The 16,682-nt window shown below is 39.9% G+C and overlaps 1 protein-coding gene across 4 annotated transcripts in view; it reads right to left on the bottom strand.

Moving 5' to 3' along the window:
- Positions 1-16,682, bottom strand: part of agap1 (ArfGAP with GTPase domain, ankyrin repeat and PH domain 1) — a 204,366-nt gene that overhangs the window by 132,975 nt on the left and 54,709 nt on the right. For 2 of the 4 annotated variants that reach the window (XM_079883368.1, XM_079883369.1), the window contains exons 1-2: positions 14,139-16,015; positions 8,544-8,673 (exon numbers count right to left, since the gene is read on the bottom strand). The exons of 1 other annotated variant lie outside the window; for it this stretch is intronic. The gene's annotated coding sequence lies outside the window, so the exon portion shown is untranslated. Of the gene's footprint in view, positions 1-8,543; positions 8,674-14,138; positions 16,016-16,682 lie in introns of those variants that run through there. One more of the 4 variants, XM_079883367.1, reaches the window with a different exon arrangement.

Raw genomic sequence — 16,682 nt, 5'->3', positions numbered from 1 at the left:
GTTGGGATACCTTATGAATTATTTACCGTTGTTACAATTATTTAATTGATGTTATAGATAACAGCCATAATTATTTAAATATAATGTGATTATTGACTGAAGTATTTTTTTGTTTAAAAAAAATCAATTACAAGTGATTTCCAACCAGAGTGAAGAAATTAACCTAAAAAGATTTCGGTAACACTTTATTTTACAGTGTCCTTGTTACATGTTACATGTACTTACCGTAGTAACAACAGTAAATTATGCATAATTACATGCAATTGACCCTCAACCAAAACCTAACCCTATAGTAAGTACATGTAGTTAATTATAGCCTAATTACTCCGTACTTAAATATATAAATACACTGTAACAATGACACCTTAAAATAAAGTGTAACCAAGATTTCCATGTCAAAGAAGGTGGAGCCCCAGAGTACAATTTACACAGTCTGAAGGTGTTTAACAGTCAGCTTAAGTTTTCTAAAAAGTTTGCAATGGCAAAACAACCTTCGTTTTGGACAGATTTTGTTTGAAATTACCTCATACGTGTTAGTTGTTCGATTCCACTCTAAAGGGTCAATGAGGACATTTGTTCTGTACCAGCACATTACAAAAAAGGTCTTCATGCAGGCCATGTTCTCTTGGGCTGGCAAAAGGAACACTGCAAAGATGCTTCTGAAAAAGCAAGTGAATCATTCATGAGAGTCATAAAGGCAGGCACTCTAAAAGTCATCCACTGGAAATGCTCCTTGTACAGTAGAGCCATTGTGACCGCTGATAGTGAACAGGCAGACATCAAGACATCTGCTAGTGGCCAATCAGGGTCAATGCGACCATAATCTACCAGGCACAGATCCAGATCCAAGCATGGAAAGCTTGCAGATAGATACAGCAGCCAAAGACAGGAAGAACGGGACCAAGAAAATGAGAAAACATAGTTGCAGGATGGATAATGGCAGAAATGCTTGGCTCAGTGGAAAGCCAGTGGCTCTTTGGGAAGGAATGTGTAAAAAATGAGCTCATTGGCAGGATTAGAAGGGACACGCTGACAGAGAAGGGAGAATTAACACACATAACACTCACCTGTACAAGCAGTAATAACCTGACTGCAGCTTAAAAGAGGATGTGACCTCTTCAGAAGGTGAACAAAAACATGAAGAAAGCAATATCTACCTAGATGCACACACAAAAGGCTGCAGGCTGCACACAAAACAATCATACAACGCAACCAGCGTAGTCTAGTTGACGGGTAATAAAAACTATTCCTGATTTCCAAAACAATTGACTCTTATGAACATTCTTTCAAAGGGGTCATATAATGGTACATGCACTTTTACAAGTTGATTGTACTGAAATGTGTGTTGGCAGTGCCTGTACACAACCCATCATAAAATGATAAAAATCCATCCAGTGTTTTTTTTTTTATCTTCTTATATGTTTTCTCCCATCTCAAATCAAGCCGTTCGATTTTGTGACGTCACAAAATCGACGCCCCTCCCACGATTGTTGATTGACAGCAGCGTTTCAACACAGACCCGCCCTCGCTCGTGAGCGAGCTGTCAATCATAGTCCGCGCGGACCGGCGCGGTCATTGTTGATATGCTGGAGCACTGTCTATGAGCAGAATGGCGTCTAAGCGATTGTGGTGTTCTGTTCTTGGGTGTAATAACGAACACAGCAGTCATTTTGATGTTCCTAAATCTGAACCGCTGAAGACGCACTGGCTGAGTTTTGTTTTCGAAGGGAATATTCCCCACGATCAACAGCAATGCTTTCATGTTTGCGCGAATCATTTCACACACCAGACTGCTTTACAAACGAGGGTCAGTATAAAGCTGGTTTTGCTAAGAAGCTGCTCCTGAAAAAAGGATCGGTACCAACTATTCGTGTTTCTGCTGCACCTCCAGAAGAAGAAAGTGAGTGTAACGTTTTATTAACCTTTATATTAATCTTTATATTGATCTTTGCACGCTTCACGATGAATGCGGCTAAGGTTTACACTCAGGGTACATTACGGCATGTTTTCTAAGTACAACGTTCTCAATATAATTCATAATCCCACGTTTATAATGAACAACGCGTTATGGTTATTGTGTTACAAATGGTGTACGCACAGAACAGAGGAGCGGGGTGAGCAAAGCTCATTATCATTTAAAGACGCATGCACTTAAACGGCGTGCTGAAAACAGAGCTGTTTTTGACCAGGTAAAATTAGTGTTTTCTTACAATACTAATGAGAATTTTTAATTAAAGTATATTACAAACTTTTAATTTAGACCCTAAAGAATCATATTAGCTTGTACAAAAATGGCATTATATGACCCCTTTAATAAAAAGTTAGAAATACGAGTCATTTATGACAGTACCATAGAATTTCTTTCATCGGTAAGCAAAATGGACATTATAATTGAAATATGAATCAGAATCAAGTAAAACTTAATTAGAAAGCCTGAATCGATACCCAGGCCTATGACCTCCTCATATTGTTGCTTCCACCTTTGTCTTCTGCCTTTGTGGAAAATGCACACATGGGCGCACGGTTACAACAACTGGGCTGCACGTGCACAGTCCACACACACACACACACACACACACACACACACACCTATTGGTGACAAAATTAGAACCAAACAGAAAACCAAGGTATACTTTGGCTTCAACCTTTCTCTTTGTCCTGCTTCAATGAATGTTTTGCTGTTGCTGTTGGGCATGCTGTTGGGCAATCTGGGTTCAAACTTTTGATATCATGTTTACAGGGTTTTGCTTTAGGGCGCCCTTTGGTTGCAATTCATTAAATCACTTCTTGTAGGGTCAAGTCTAGACTTTTTGACCACCTGGAAGCATCTCATCCCCTTATAAAGACGCTGTTTCTACAAAAAATCAACAAAACTGACCGGAAGTCCACTTCAGTGAGATAAGTAGAGGTCTAAAGCAGTCTGACCACTAAGTACACCTGTGCACAAAATCGAAAGGCAAGACAGGACACTGATTATGCAAAAGGCATGGAGATAAACAGAAAACTCTAAGCTCACGTCTCTTGTCCTCTCCTTCGATTATCTTGCTCGTCGACAACCTGAACAGGTGACACCTGCAGCAAAGCAAAGATATGCCAACTGCTCTCCCACACACAGAACCATGAATTCTTAAAGCCACACAAGATGCTGTGAACCCACATCTGAATGTAAGCCACAGAAATGCTTTGGTGTTGCTATCTGTACTGTGCAGCTGCAACACACACTGGGAAAACATGCAGATGTGGCCTAATTCCTTGGCACAAGAGCCCTGGCAGGCACTTACAGGGATGCAGAACATGAGCATGAGAGGTGGCAGACCACAGCTGTCCTTCTCTGCAGAGGTGACAGACACAGCACTGAGTAGCCGTGGTGAGATCAGAAAAGAGACAGAGCTTAAAAGTATGCAGCTAGAGCTTGTGACTAAATAAAATGATGATACACTCTTTACTTTCCTATAATATAATAAAGGCCAAACATATCAACGTATCTGGTCATAAATGTCAGAACATTCCACTTTCTATGGAATTATCACAAACAAAAATTAACTGGGTTCTAGTAACCTAGATAACCTAGCCTATATTTTAATCAGTTAATAGCAATAAAAAACCATTTTTGATAAATAAATAAATAAATAAATAAATAAACTTTATATAAAAACAAATAAACACATAAATAAATGCAAAAGAATGCAAATAAATAATTAAATAATTTGAACAATTAATTTAGGTCAAAATTACATAAATTAATTTAACCATATTGGATTATTTACTGATGCGTTTATTGTTTATTTTTAATTTCAGAATATTACATATTTATCATTCACATTCGCTCATTAATTAATTTATTCTTATATATGGTCTTCAATATTTATGCATTTGGCAGGCACTCAACAAAAAGCGACTTACAGTGCATTTGGTCGGCATTTAGGTACATAAGGTATTCATCTTTTGTTTGAAGAAACCAGGAAACCATGATCTTGGTTTTGATAGTGAAATGCTCACGACTGCTACAAAAAACAAAGATTTTTCAGCTGGGAACAAGATGTGAACAGCTGTCTTTTTCTCTATCTCTCCTCACCTCTACATCTATTTTCCAAACTCTTGGGCAGCCAAATCTCAGTTGGCAAACCCAGGCGGGCTTCCCCCACCTCCAGTTTCACATTCCCAGGCAAAATCTCACCGCTCCGTCCCTCTCTTCCTTTATTTTCCATTTCAGGCCCAGATAACAGGACAGAGAACAACCAAACAACCATGGAAAAAACTTGGTGGAAAAGTCTTGTATTTTGTTTTTTGCTATGACCCCTCACAACACCCACACACGCGACAGACAGATAGGCAAAAACTCCTATAGGTTCCTATGCAAAACAGCAACTGAAAAAGGCTCTGTGTGTGAGGGACATTTTCTTACTACAGGTCAAGTGTTGCAGTTTAACACAAATTAAATGGACCTTATCCTACATTTCTATAGCAATTAACGTTAGTCCATTTTATTTTCATCTAATATCGTCTTGTTTTGTCAGACAATAACAGATTTTGTCCGAGTATAGAGTATTATATATATGAGTATTCAATAACCAATATACAGAACAGATTTTTAATTTCTTCTATTTGCCGCAATATTGACTAAATGATCATTATAATGCAATAAAAACATAATATTCATTATTATAACTATATAAAATGAGCCGAACAGGTCGAGAACTAAGACCGGGAACCTGCACAAGAAACCATATCAGTGGAAAAGGAGAATGCCTTTCCGATCTTAAGAAGAGGTGTATAAGTGCTAACCATGAACTAAAGTGTTGTGAGGTCAGGTGGGGGACAAGGAACTAATGTCTGCCTGATTCATCCAGTAGGGAACTGACTGAGCTCTGTGATCAACATGATCACATTCATCTGTACACACACAGCTGTCTAACCACATCTAATAACAGCTACTGAAGGTCTCACACACGCACAACATAACCCCCAATATAAAATTCTAGCTAATGATCACGACAATGGTCACAAACAGTGCTGCAAACGGAGGCGAAAACTCCCTCCCGCTGTTTAGCATCTGGTTTCCTCCGAGCATGTGGCACAGCTCTGATTTATCCTCTCTCTCTCAGACACAAACACACACACACTGACCTTAATACCAGCTTGGATCACATCAGAGTCTATAAGAGTATCAACACTCAGAGAGAAGACGACATGTAATCTGCTTCCGGACACTCAGTAGTCATCATAAAGCTGTAAGGATGCTTGCTCTTCCTTCACACAGATCTCTCTGTGTTGTGGCTCACACACAAGCAGGTGTGTATTCAGACACAGCATGTGTTTAATGGGATCGTGCTGTGGTGTCTAAGGGTAATGAACCTTAGAATGGGATGCATTAATGACAAAGAGAGAGAGAGAGAGAGAGAGAGAGAGAGAGAGAGAGAGAGAGAGAGAGAGAGAGAGAGAGAGAGAGAGAGAGAGAGAGAGAGAGAGAGAGAGAGAGAGAGAGGGAGAGAGAGAGAGAGAGAGAGAAACACTGCTGTACATATTGCTCCATGCAAAAACACAGCACAACCAGAGTAGTCTGATTCACAAGCAAATGACTCATGAACTCAGGAGTAAGAGGCTTGAATTAATTTTTTAATTTTCTTTATTGCCCATCCATAATATTAACACTACAAATTCCATGATTCGTCTGTGACTTTGATTTTAATCACTCTATTCAAGGCCAAAATATTACCAATATTTGCCTTTTTTTATTATCAGCATCAGCCTTTTATTAGGACAGTGCTGAAAACTCACAGGAGCTCCCATTCTGAGTCTTCATTTGTTTACTGTCTTTGTTAAACAGTTTTGTCTAATAATTGAAATGCAAATGCTATAATATTCTTTATTCATATATTGTCGACATTAAGTAAAAACACGTTTGTAAGCAAGTCTTTGAATTTCTATTAAATATTTAATGCCATGAACCAGGCAAACTTCAGCACACAAACTCACCAGTTTACGGAGTACAGTTTACTTAAAGGAGAACTCCGGTCAATTTTAACATTGAGCTAATTTTTTTGTACATTTGGAGTGCTGTCAATACAGAGAACAACGACAAAAATCGGTGTTGCCTACACCGAGTTATTCTATTTTTAAAATTTGCACCCTGTTGACTTCAATAGGGCAAGTAGTAAGCCTGCTTTTTAGCCTCTTAACATCCTTTAAGTGTCATTACAAGTGCACAGAAAATGTGAGTGATTCCTTCCGAGTGAACACGAGTGAGTCTGACTGCAGTAGATGTTAGAGATATTAATAAAAATGAAGTTAATTCAGCCAGCGCTCATACCTTTGTTTACATCCTGTTTTCGGTGGAACGCCATAGTAATCAATTGTCGAGTTCACGCGCGTGATCATTGGTAACTAAACCTATGCGCGTGAACTCGACAATCGATTACTATGGCCTTCCACCGAAAACAGGATGTAAACAAAGGTATGAGCGCTGGCTGAATTAACTTCGTTTTTATTAATATCTCTAACATCTACTGCAGTCAGATCCACCCGTGTTTACTCGGAAGGAATCACTCACATTTTCTGTGCACTTGTAATGACACTTAAAGGATGTTAAGAGGCTAAAAAGCAGGCTTACTACTTGCCCTATTGAAGTCAACAGGGTGCAAATTTTAAAAATAGAATAACTCGGTGTAGGCAACACCGATTTTTGTCGTTGTTCTCTGTATTGACAGCACTCCAAATGTACAAAAAAATGAGCTCAATGTTAAAATTGACCGGAGTTCTCCTTTAAGCAACTTCTTTATTTGAGAAAAAATACAATAGGCTTACAGAATCAAGAAGATTTCACAGATTGATCTACCATGTTCAAATTAATGTACACATTTTCAAATGTATTTTTTGTAACTAAATGTAAAAAAAATACAAAATTATATCACATATCATTGTATGTGTTAACTCATTTTAAATTAGTAATATGAAATAATGTGATATTATATAGGACTATATCAGTTTTATCGGCCATCCTGCTCTCCAAGATATAGGCTTCAGCCATCAAAAAAATACATATCAGTCTACCACTAATTAATTCCCATGACTTTTCAGGCCTGTAAATCACATTTTTAAAATTCCATGATATTTATCAATGAACAGTGAACATAAGAAAACAGATTATTGTACATACTCATTATTTGTTAATATTACCTTTTGAAAGTGTTATTTTAATTCATATTATTCTGCACTTATTTGCATTCCATGCAGGAACCTTTCGGCAATACAAAATGTAAAGTTGTCTGTCATACAAATAAAGCACAACAAACTGAATCTGACATGAAAAAAAGAAAGAAAATGCAAGATGGGGAAAAAAAGGGGGGGGGGGAGTGTATGCATTGCTTCAGGTATCTATTTTTGTGTTCTCTTCATCCCTCATCGGAGAAAACAGCATATAGTTAGTGAAGGCACATGTGCGTTGAGTATTTGTGTAGTGTCCATGCTCCACTGGTCAGGTCAGTATTACTGCCTACAGCTATAACAGTCTTTCTCCCTCTGTCACAAATACAATACACACACTACTACCATTTGAATGTGCATCACTAAAACGCACAAAAGCGACACTCGTTTTGTAAACCATGCTCCTTTCCGTGACCCCCCGTCAAATATGGGGAATTTGAACCTCAAAGGTAAGAGGCATTAAACTACTTCATTAAACTTTTTAAAGGATTCTGTGCATAACAACGGCAGCTCTAACTACCACATTGCGGATGCAGGCAGAGACTGACCTACAAAACACAGACTGCAGGATGAGTGCATCTGAGTTTCAGACGCGGTCCACTCCACCCCCCAACCCTGCTCACTCGGTTAGGGCTTGTTATTTTTACACAGCACTGCTTCCGTAGTGGTACGAAGTCAGGAGTAGCCACAAAGGACTACTGCAAAAATGTATACGCACACTTGCACGGTGTCCTAGCCAGATGTGATGCGATAAGATTCCAGCGACAAGCAATTTGTCTGGCCACACCAGATGCAACACGACTACGAGATCAATCGAAAATCAAAGCCAATCTGAAGAGAGTGTGGGTGGGATCACTTTGCAAGCGCACTGCAATCACAACAACATGGATAAGTAAGTACCATAATTCATAGAAACTACATCATTTAAACATTATTCAAAATACATAGTGAGTGACTGAAACAATCTTGTTCTTGTTTCCTTTAATTTATTTTCAAGAACTAAGGTGAATTATCCGTTATACTTTCAGTATGGCAATAAACTCACATTAAATTACTTTAACATAAAGTCCCCAGTAGTCAATAGTTGTATCCCTTTGATCTTTGATCACCAAAATTATATATTTAAAGTTTTTCCTCGAAAAAAAAAAATGTCTTCATGCCTTAAAATAGCTTGATTTTCACCCCAGGGGGACTTTAAATAAAGTACACAATCAATATCCTTCAATTTCATGGTCATACTTTGTATGTTGTTGTACAACCATTGCAGGAATAGAAACGGTTTCCAAAACAGCCGTTGTGGCTGGTTAGGACAAAAACTTTGATTAACATGGAAAAGACACCTTTAACATGTTTCACAGCATCATGTCCAGTTAGGACACGGTGTTAGTGCAACTTTCTAATGTTCCTCAAGATGATGCAGGTTTGAGTCTGGCCTGCAGTGAGTCCCTCCCTGCTTTTCCAAGTTGCTCTCTGCTATGTCTATATGCCTGTCCAAATCATGTGTCAACACTCCACCTTCTAAGAACACAGACCCTCTCACACACAATAATTCACTACTTTAGCCCAATCCTTCTCCTTTACTTCCTACTCCCGTGCCGCATGGGAAACAAAAGCCACATTTAGTCTGTCCCTGCTGTGTCTTTGTTCTGGAGTGGATGTTCTACAGCACACTGCATTGATGACAGCTGCATGGACACAGTACAACTCAACAATCCATCGCTGGCTGCAATCCACAGTTAGCTACATTTCTTTCACATTATGTATTTCTCTTTATTAGAACTATGCCCCATTAAAAAGGAACCCGAGCCAAAGGATTTTCATGACTTTTGGTTCTTCTAATGATTCCTGAATGTGGATTCTTCCACTGATGAGGACAGATCACAGTACAGAAATATTTTAACTGTTTCTTGCACTACAATTCAGCAGCACCACAAAACATACCATGTAGGCCAATTCTTGAACGAATGACTCTTAAGGCCTGTTCACTTCACACCAAGAGGATTGTTCAGTGCGATAAACATTTTCATTGGAGTATCTGTTCAGACCAACACAAACATTCACATGCCGTCAATGCAATGCAATCTGAATGGTTCAAAACGTGTAAATATCGTTTGACTGACTTTCTTCCATTCAGGATTTTCACGCCAAACAACATGTTTTGGTGTGAACAGGAATCAAAAACATACATTGCAAACATTAAAGTCTGATTCCCAAATGAAGTTCTCTTTCGAATCCTTTCTTTTAAATGCAAACCCATTTTACAAGAACTGTATTAAATTGATTTATTTTTTGTTATATCTGCTCTGTTAAAATCATGAATGACTGCTGAGGGCATTAAATGCAATACAAATTGCATTTCTTTTATATATTCATCCCTAAAAAAAATTAATCAGAATCATTACATTCCTTATGATGCATCCTTACACAAAAGTCATTTTTGTGTGTGAAAGTGTATGAGGCATGGCATAATGTAGAAAAAGGAAAAAGGTGGCATTATGATATCAACAGAATAAAGAGATGTTCACACAGAAAGCTCTTTGCTGTTTTTATAAGTAAAAATGCACTAGACGGACCTCTTTGACTTTTGCGCTCGTGTCTCGCATCTTTCGCATCGTCTTGCGAATGAGCACTGCGTTGATAGAATGCGGTGCCAAGTCAAAAGTAGTTCAACTTGTCTCAAGACTTTGCATTTTCTTTTTATTCCACTGCCCCATTTTTTAATGCAAAAACTCTTTCTGTGTAAATGGCCCGTAAGAATATAAAAGTGAATATTCATACAATATTTAAACACTTCTTTAAAAAAAAATCAGAGCAGTGTCTGACTCACTCAGACAATGACTGTCTGAAAAAAGACATTCCAACTTCTGTCTATGAGTGAGTGTTTAAGACAGTCTGCTTCCATTCCACTGTCAGACACTAGTCCCATGAGAAGTTACAGCTATGCTCTTATCACATCCAGCATGTCAAAGTTCCACATGCAACCGGCATTACTTCTGCATGGCTGTAGATGTAGGTCACACACACACACGCACAACCCCACCCACTCATACCTGACACCAATAGATGGCTCATGTTGAGGGTGGAGCAGTGGGGGAGATAGACCCTCCAGCCATCCCATATTATACAAATCTAATAACATACAATATTATTCACTCTACCAACAGTGAATACCTGAGAGCAGAACACTGAAACGGACACCCTATTGATCACACTGTTCCAGAGGAAACTGAGAGTGACTTCTATTTAAACACCCAATGACTCAATGTAAAAAAAAAAAAAAAAAACTGTCGTCCATTACTTCCTCTAGCCACTTCAACATGGGAGCATCAATGATATGGGGTAATACAACTTCTGCTTTTCATAAGCATTAGATTAAGAGTTGTGAACAGAGGTCTGAAATCTTAAATAAGTTTTTAATGTTGTCTATGTGGTGTTTTTAAAATGCTTAAAGGGGGGGTGAAATGCTCATTTTCACTCAATCTCCTGTTAATCTTGAGTACCTATAGAGTAGTATTGCATCCTTCATATCTCCAAAACGTCTTTAGTTTTATTATATTTATAACAGAAAAGATAGGCTGTACCGAGTCTTTCCGGAAAAAACCGAGCGGCTGGGGGCGGGCCGTGTGGGCGGTGTGCTATAGCTGTGCTAACCGATCTAACAACACAGAGAGACATTTGAAGTAGTTTACTCACCGCATTGCGACAGCGAACCTTTATCATTGTGACTGCTCGATCCTTAAGCATTAGACGATCTGCAAATCGTCGATCTGGGCTTTGTTTATAAAACAATCATCGTCGAAATGCAGGGAACAAAGAGTCGTGCACAACCTCCGTTGATGCTTCGAAAAAACAAACTCCATCCACTATTCCCTTAACGCTGGGTTCTTTGGGAATCTGTGCAGGGTTGTCTTGCCCTGCCAACCAAAAACCCACTTCTTTGGTGACATTGACTTCCCTAAAAGCCGAGCATAGCGCTTTGAGGTAACGTACTGCTTTCGCTCTCTTCTCTCTCTAGTCTACGAGTGCGCGCGCGGCCGCGGTTCTTCCGGCAGAAGTGCCCTTAGGACCCATATAAGGAAATTCCGCTCTATCTTACGTAAGACAGAGCCATACTCGAAAAAAACTTTCCGAAACTTGTGACAAACCGGAAGGAGTATTTTTGGAACAAAAATACTCCTTCAAACGTACAACTTAACTTTTGAAACTTTGTCCATGTTTAGCATGGGAATCCAACTCTTTAACAGTGTAAAAAACTCAGTATGCATGAAACAGCAATTCACCCGCCCTTTAAAGACAAACCATGTGCAAATTCATAAGTCACCACCATTGCTGAGTATTTTCTCTTTAAAATGGCAGTGAACCAAAGACAGTCTCAAAAACACGGTTTGAAATCACTGGTGTTTCTGAACGTCACAAACTACTTTGTAACCAATCACGTCAACGTATGATCATCAACGAGTGGATCTCTGAGCTGGTGTGAGTGAGTGGAGGCGGGGCTAATTTGCATATTCATAGAACGCGTATAATAAATGATGCACAAGTGTAGAGTTACATTCATACTATTTTAAAGCATGAATAATTTTTTTCAAGCAAAAAAACTGTCATTTTGGTGATCAAAGATGAGTTTTAAGGAATAAAATGATTGACTACAGGGGGACTTTAAAGTTGCAATAAAAAACAAAATTGCCCCTTTTACTTCATTAATACACATTCACGCTCTTATTATGAATGATTGAATGCTGTACCATTCAAGCTATAGGACAATAAGTATTGTATGAAGGCAACAGTCGCCTATAAATTTATCCATATGCAGGAGTCGGACCCATCTGGGAATATCCCCTGCAGGACTATATAACGCTGACATTGCAGTGCCATCTAACATCCTGCTCACCAGAGTCAAATGAATGAAAGTCATACCCCATCCGGCTGCAAGCTAACACAGCAATGCTAACTGAACTGAAATTAACTAATGACCCCAAGGTTGCATGGCGAGGAAACGTCAGAGCTACGTCCACACACGCCGAGTCATGAAACAAGCAACTGACTAAAAATAAACCTCAAAGGAGGCAGGTGTGTTCTAATGCGTCACATAGTTTTGCTATAAAAGCAAAAATGAAAACCATTCTACAAATGCAATCAATCAGAAATCTTGACTTTGATTTGATTCCTGTCATAAGTTTTAACAAAGATCACAAACAATCAACTAATTTCACAAAAAAGGTGATACTGTAAAATAAACTTATTTCAATTAACATACTTTGCTGGTAAGCCCTCAGAAACAACCAAAAATGTAACAACTGTCATTACTTAGTTCCATTGTTTCATTCCAAACCTGCAATTCCTATTATGTGGAAAACAAAAGATTTGATCTGGATTCTCGACAGAACTTTAAAGAAAATTCTGGCCACTCACTTCATTATAATTAAAGAGAATAAGTATTGGTACATAATTCACAGGGTTCTGAGAACATACTGAAATGGTTATTATTATTCATAACCATTCCCTCCATATGTATACATTTCATTAAAATATCAACCCTGAATTACCTGCTTAAGACAAATATTAGTCAACAACAATTGATGGATCTGTGCATCATTGAACAGTTCTAGGTGAAGCTGCTCATTTAAAAGGAAACATGACACTGTTCTAATGTCAGATTATTATCTAAATGGCAAGAATGTATTTCTTCTAAAGAGTCCGCAATGCCTCTGGAATGTGAGGAATGTGGAAACGGCTAATCAGCTAAGGTGCTGTCTCACCCCAGGTTTTACTACATGCCGTGTTACGGGTATTAGCGCTGACCTGATCATTAACACTGTCCTGAAATAACTCCCTCTCTGACACAAATGTAAAAAAAAGATATATTTCCAATTTAATTCAAACCTGCATCAGCTTCATCTTACATATTTCAAAATGTAATACTTTACAAACAGAGAGGAACTGTCCAAAACCCTTTTCCTTTTGGGTTTAAATCTCCACAGGAACTGACAGTATGACAAAGATGACAAGGTTTTCAAAAATTGCAGTATTTTTGGGATTGTCAAAGTAACACTTACGATTTCAATTAAATTTGTTTAAAATTACTTCAAAATCATGAGATTTCTACTGACAACTCTAGTTTTTAACAGGTAAGAAATATGTGATTTTATTATTATTTAAGGATTATTTAACATTATCCTTATGGGGGGGCATGTCTTTATAATATGACTGTTAACAACTGTATAATTCTGTCTTTATACTTTAATTGCATAGCTGCAATTATATTTTAGGAAGGGGGTCCATTGCAAGGGGATCAATGTTAAGGGATGAAAAGATTGAAACCTCTTAACCAAAAGGCCTGTTTTACAGAGAGTGGCATTCTGTCTTTCAGTAGGATCTGTTCACCTCACATACATTAGATGGTGAGGTAATTCATTAAAATCTCTATGAAACCGTATCTACCAGCAGCTCTACATTACCATATTAGTGACAGGAGAGGGTGGTGGCCTTCTATCTCCAGTAACAGAGTGAGATAATGCCTTCAGAACAATAGAGAAGGTGTAAATGTGAATAGTGCAATCCCCTTATATTAACGCCAGCCATTAAAAAGAAAAGACAAATGAGAGAAACGGTCACTCTGACATTGTGCATTGCCAGCAAAATGAACAGAGCAGGCTAACAGAACCGATACAGCACTAAATTAAAAGAATTCAAGAATGTAAACACACACCGTTGCAAACAAGGCTGCCAGATCTCGGAGTAAGCTGCAAGCATGCAGCATAATGAAACACAAACACAGGCGGCCGGCAAAGTGCCAGCTAAACATCACCTTCCTGGCCAAAACAAACATGCATCCCTCTAGCCTGTCCTAGGACCACAAAAGCAAACAGAGCATCCTCCTGCCTAATAACGTGAAGTAGAAAAAAAATAGCAGAGAGAAGAAAAACAGCTATTACCGTCCGGTTGGCATCCATTAACACTCTCACTGCTGGACTGCGAGTAGCCCATTTCAGATCTGCGCTGAGTTCCCAGCAGGCCGTTCTTCCGGAGAGCTCGATTACCGGGGCTGCTAAGCGGCGTGGACGTCCCATCTCGCTTTGAGAAGATACCGCTGAAAAATCTAATAAGTTTCCGTTCCTGCCCGCTGGAACGGGAGCCCGTCCCTCGAATAAATCCCTCCTTGTCCACCAAAGATTTATCCGACATCTTGAGAAGATCACTGTTGTCCAATGTCCGATTCTTGCCTTTCATCCTCTCCCTGCGGCCCGGCTCCATCATAGAGTCAGTTTTGCTCAGAACCTCACCCACATCCAAAGTGTTTCGCTTCTCAGAGGACTCTGACTCTGCGAATGCCATGTTTTGCAGAACCACGCCGGACTGGGCCTGACTCTCCTCTCCGTTACGGCCGATGCAGCCCGAGCTGCTGTGGTGCTTCTCTTTGGAGAGCGCCCGTATGCGGATCAACTCTCCACCCGTCCAGTGGCGAAAGCTGAAACTTCTCCGCAGCAGGCTTGGGTGCTTCTTCGCCGGAGGGGTTTGAGGCGCAGGCTTGGGTGACTTCCCATTCCCTTTAGCCAACAACGAGATGCAGCTCTCCTTGGCCGTCCTGCCACCCTTCGCCTCCTCAGAGGTCTCATCTGACCACGTACTGACTGTCTCCTCTGTGCTCCGGGAGGTCTTGAGGACTTTCTTTTTAATGCCTGTGTTTTCTCCATTAGCAGCAGTAGTGCTGCAGATTTCTCCACGCTCTGCATCATGCTTCAATCTGTCACTTTCAGCTATATCTTCTGCCCTTTTCTGCACTGGTGCCCCATTTTCCTTCTTCTGTCCATTCTCTGGCAGGATGCACGTTTCATTTAATTCTCTGTCTTTAAGTGAATGCTGCGCCCTCCTTGAGATTTTCAACCTGCCCAACTCAAGATGTCCAGTACTAAAGGTCCTGAAGTTCCTCATGTATGAGTGCGTAGAAAAATCGTCCGTCTCGTCCTCCACTTCTTTGAGTTCTTCCAGAGCAGAGCTCCGCTGAGGCTCAGAGACCCCCTCCCGCCGGTACGCGCTCACTTTAGGATTCTCCAGCCGCCGGTGCGCCGAGCCTCCGCCATCCTGCAGGTTTTCTTTCTTCACTAATGTCAAAGATATCCGGTACACGGTTTTTCTTTGTGGCGTACCCCGCTCCATCCTTTCCGGGTAATTAGAATCAAGTAAGTACATTCTTCAAAAACCAAATCCAAATAAATGAATTAACGTCAAATACGTTTCTAGTGTGATTCCACCCACAGTTGGTGATTACCAGAGCACATAATAATAATAATAGTAATTATAACAACAAAACAATAATCTTAGCTCTCTGTTGAAAAAGTTGCTTTTTACAAAATCGCTGTGGTGTGCACAAAATCCAAATAAATGTCCCTTCGCTGTGCCTGTGCGTTCTGACTACTTGCGCTTTTAAAAAAGATCCCCGTCAAGTCACCTAAACGTCCAACGCAAAGCCCGTCATCATGTTCACAGAAAAGTAAAGTCCGGCTTCAAATTCCTGCTTCCCGCTGCGAGGCTTGTCTGTCTGGGGGGAAATGTTATTGCAACACCGTCCTCCTAAAGCAGAAGAGTGTGGTCTTCCCTATTGTGCCCGTGCATCCCCCGCCGCGCAGCCAGCTTGCACCCTTTACACAGGACCGGTCGCGCCTTTGTTTCCCGCCGCGGTGCGTTCCTACTCTCATTCAAATGTAACATGCACGACCCGAAGCTCGCAGAACGAGAGTCCCGGGAAACGAGACAGACAGCCGCAACAGCCACGGATCCATACCCGTCTCTCTCCTCTATCAGCCCCGTGTGCTCCGTATCCACACAAATCATCCAGTTAGAGCCGAAGGAAAACCCGGAACGGATTACTCCAAAACGCATTCCACACTAGTGCTGTTACATGCGCCTTGCATCATTTAATTGTCATACGGAGAGAAAAGGCAATAAATCAATATAAAATACAAGCATTATACATTAAATCACCATGCTAAAAACTCATCTAACCCAATATTTTGTAGCTACCTGTAATGTTTATTATCGGTGCCCAAGAGCAATATCAAACGCAGGATGTAGGTCTACTTAAAATCCTGCACACATAAATGTGTTACATAGTAGCAAGCCTATCCAGAGACAAAAAGTTGTGATTCAAATAAATGTAACTGCTATGCAAGCGTGTGTATTTGCTTTGGTGTGTCAAGAAAACCCGTAAATATGAGTTTGAAGTGAATCTTCTGCGCTGGATGATCCACTCCGGGAACACCACGTTATCTAGCGCACGCGCGGGGGTGGGGTTTCTACTTCTCTGTCCATCAAAACCTTTAAACCCACCCGGGCTCACAGAAGAAAGAAGAAGCGTGATACAATGCACAAAGTAGTTTTCTGTGCAGATGTTATCACTTTAATTCACGAATATTAGTGTATATTCACGAATATTGTTAGCAAAAGTTTTTTTTATTGATGCTTTGCCACTAAATTAGGGT

Source organism: Squalius cephalus, assembly GCF_949319135.1.
Source record: "Squalius cephalus genome assembly, chromosome: 10".
Lineage (NCBI taxonomy): Eukaryota > Metazoa > Chordata > Actinopteri > Cypriniformes > Leuciscidae > Squalius > Squalius cephalus.
The sequence above is the reverse complement of the archived record's forward strand: the minus strand, read 5'-3'. Positions and strand labels throughout refer to the sequence as shown.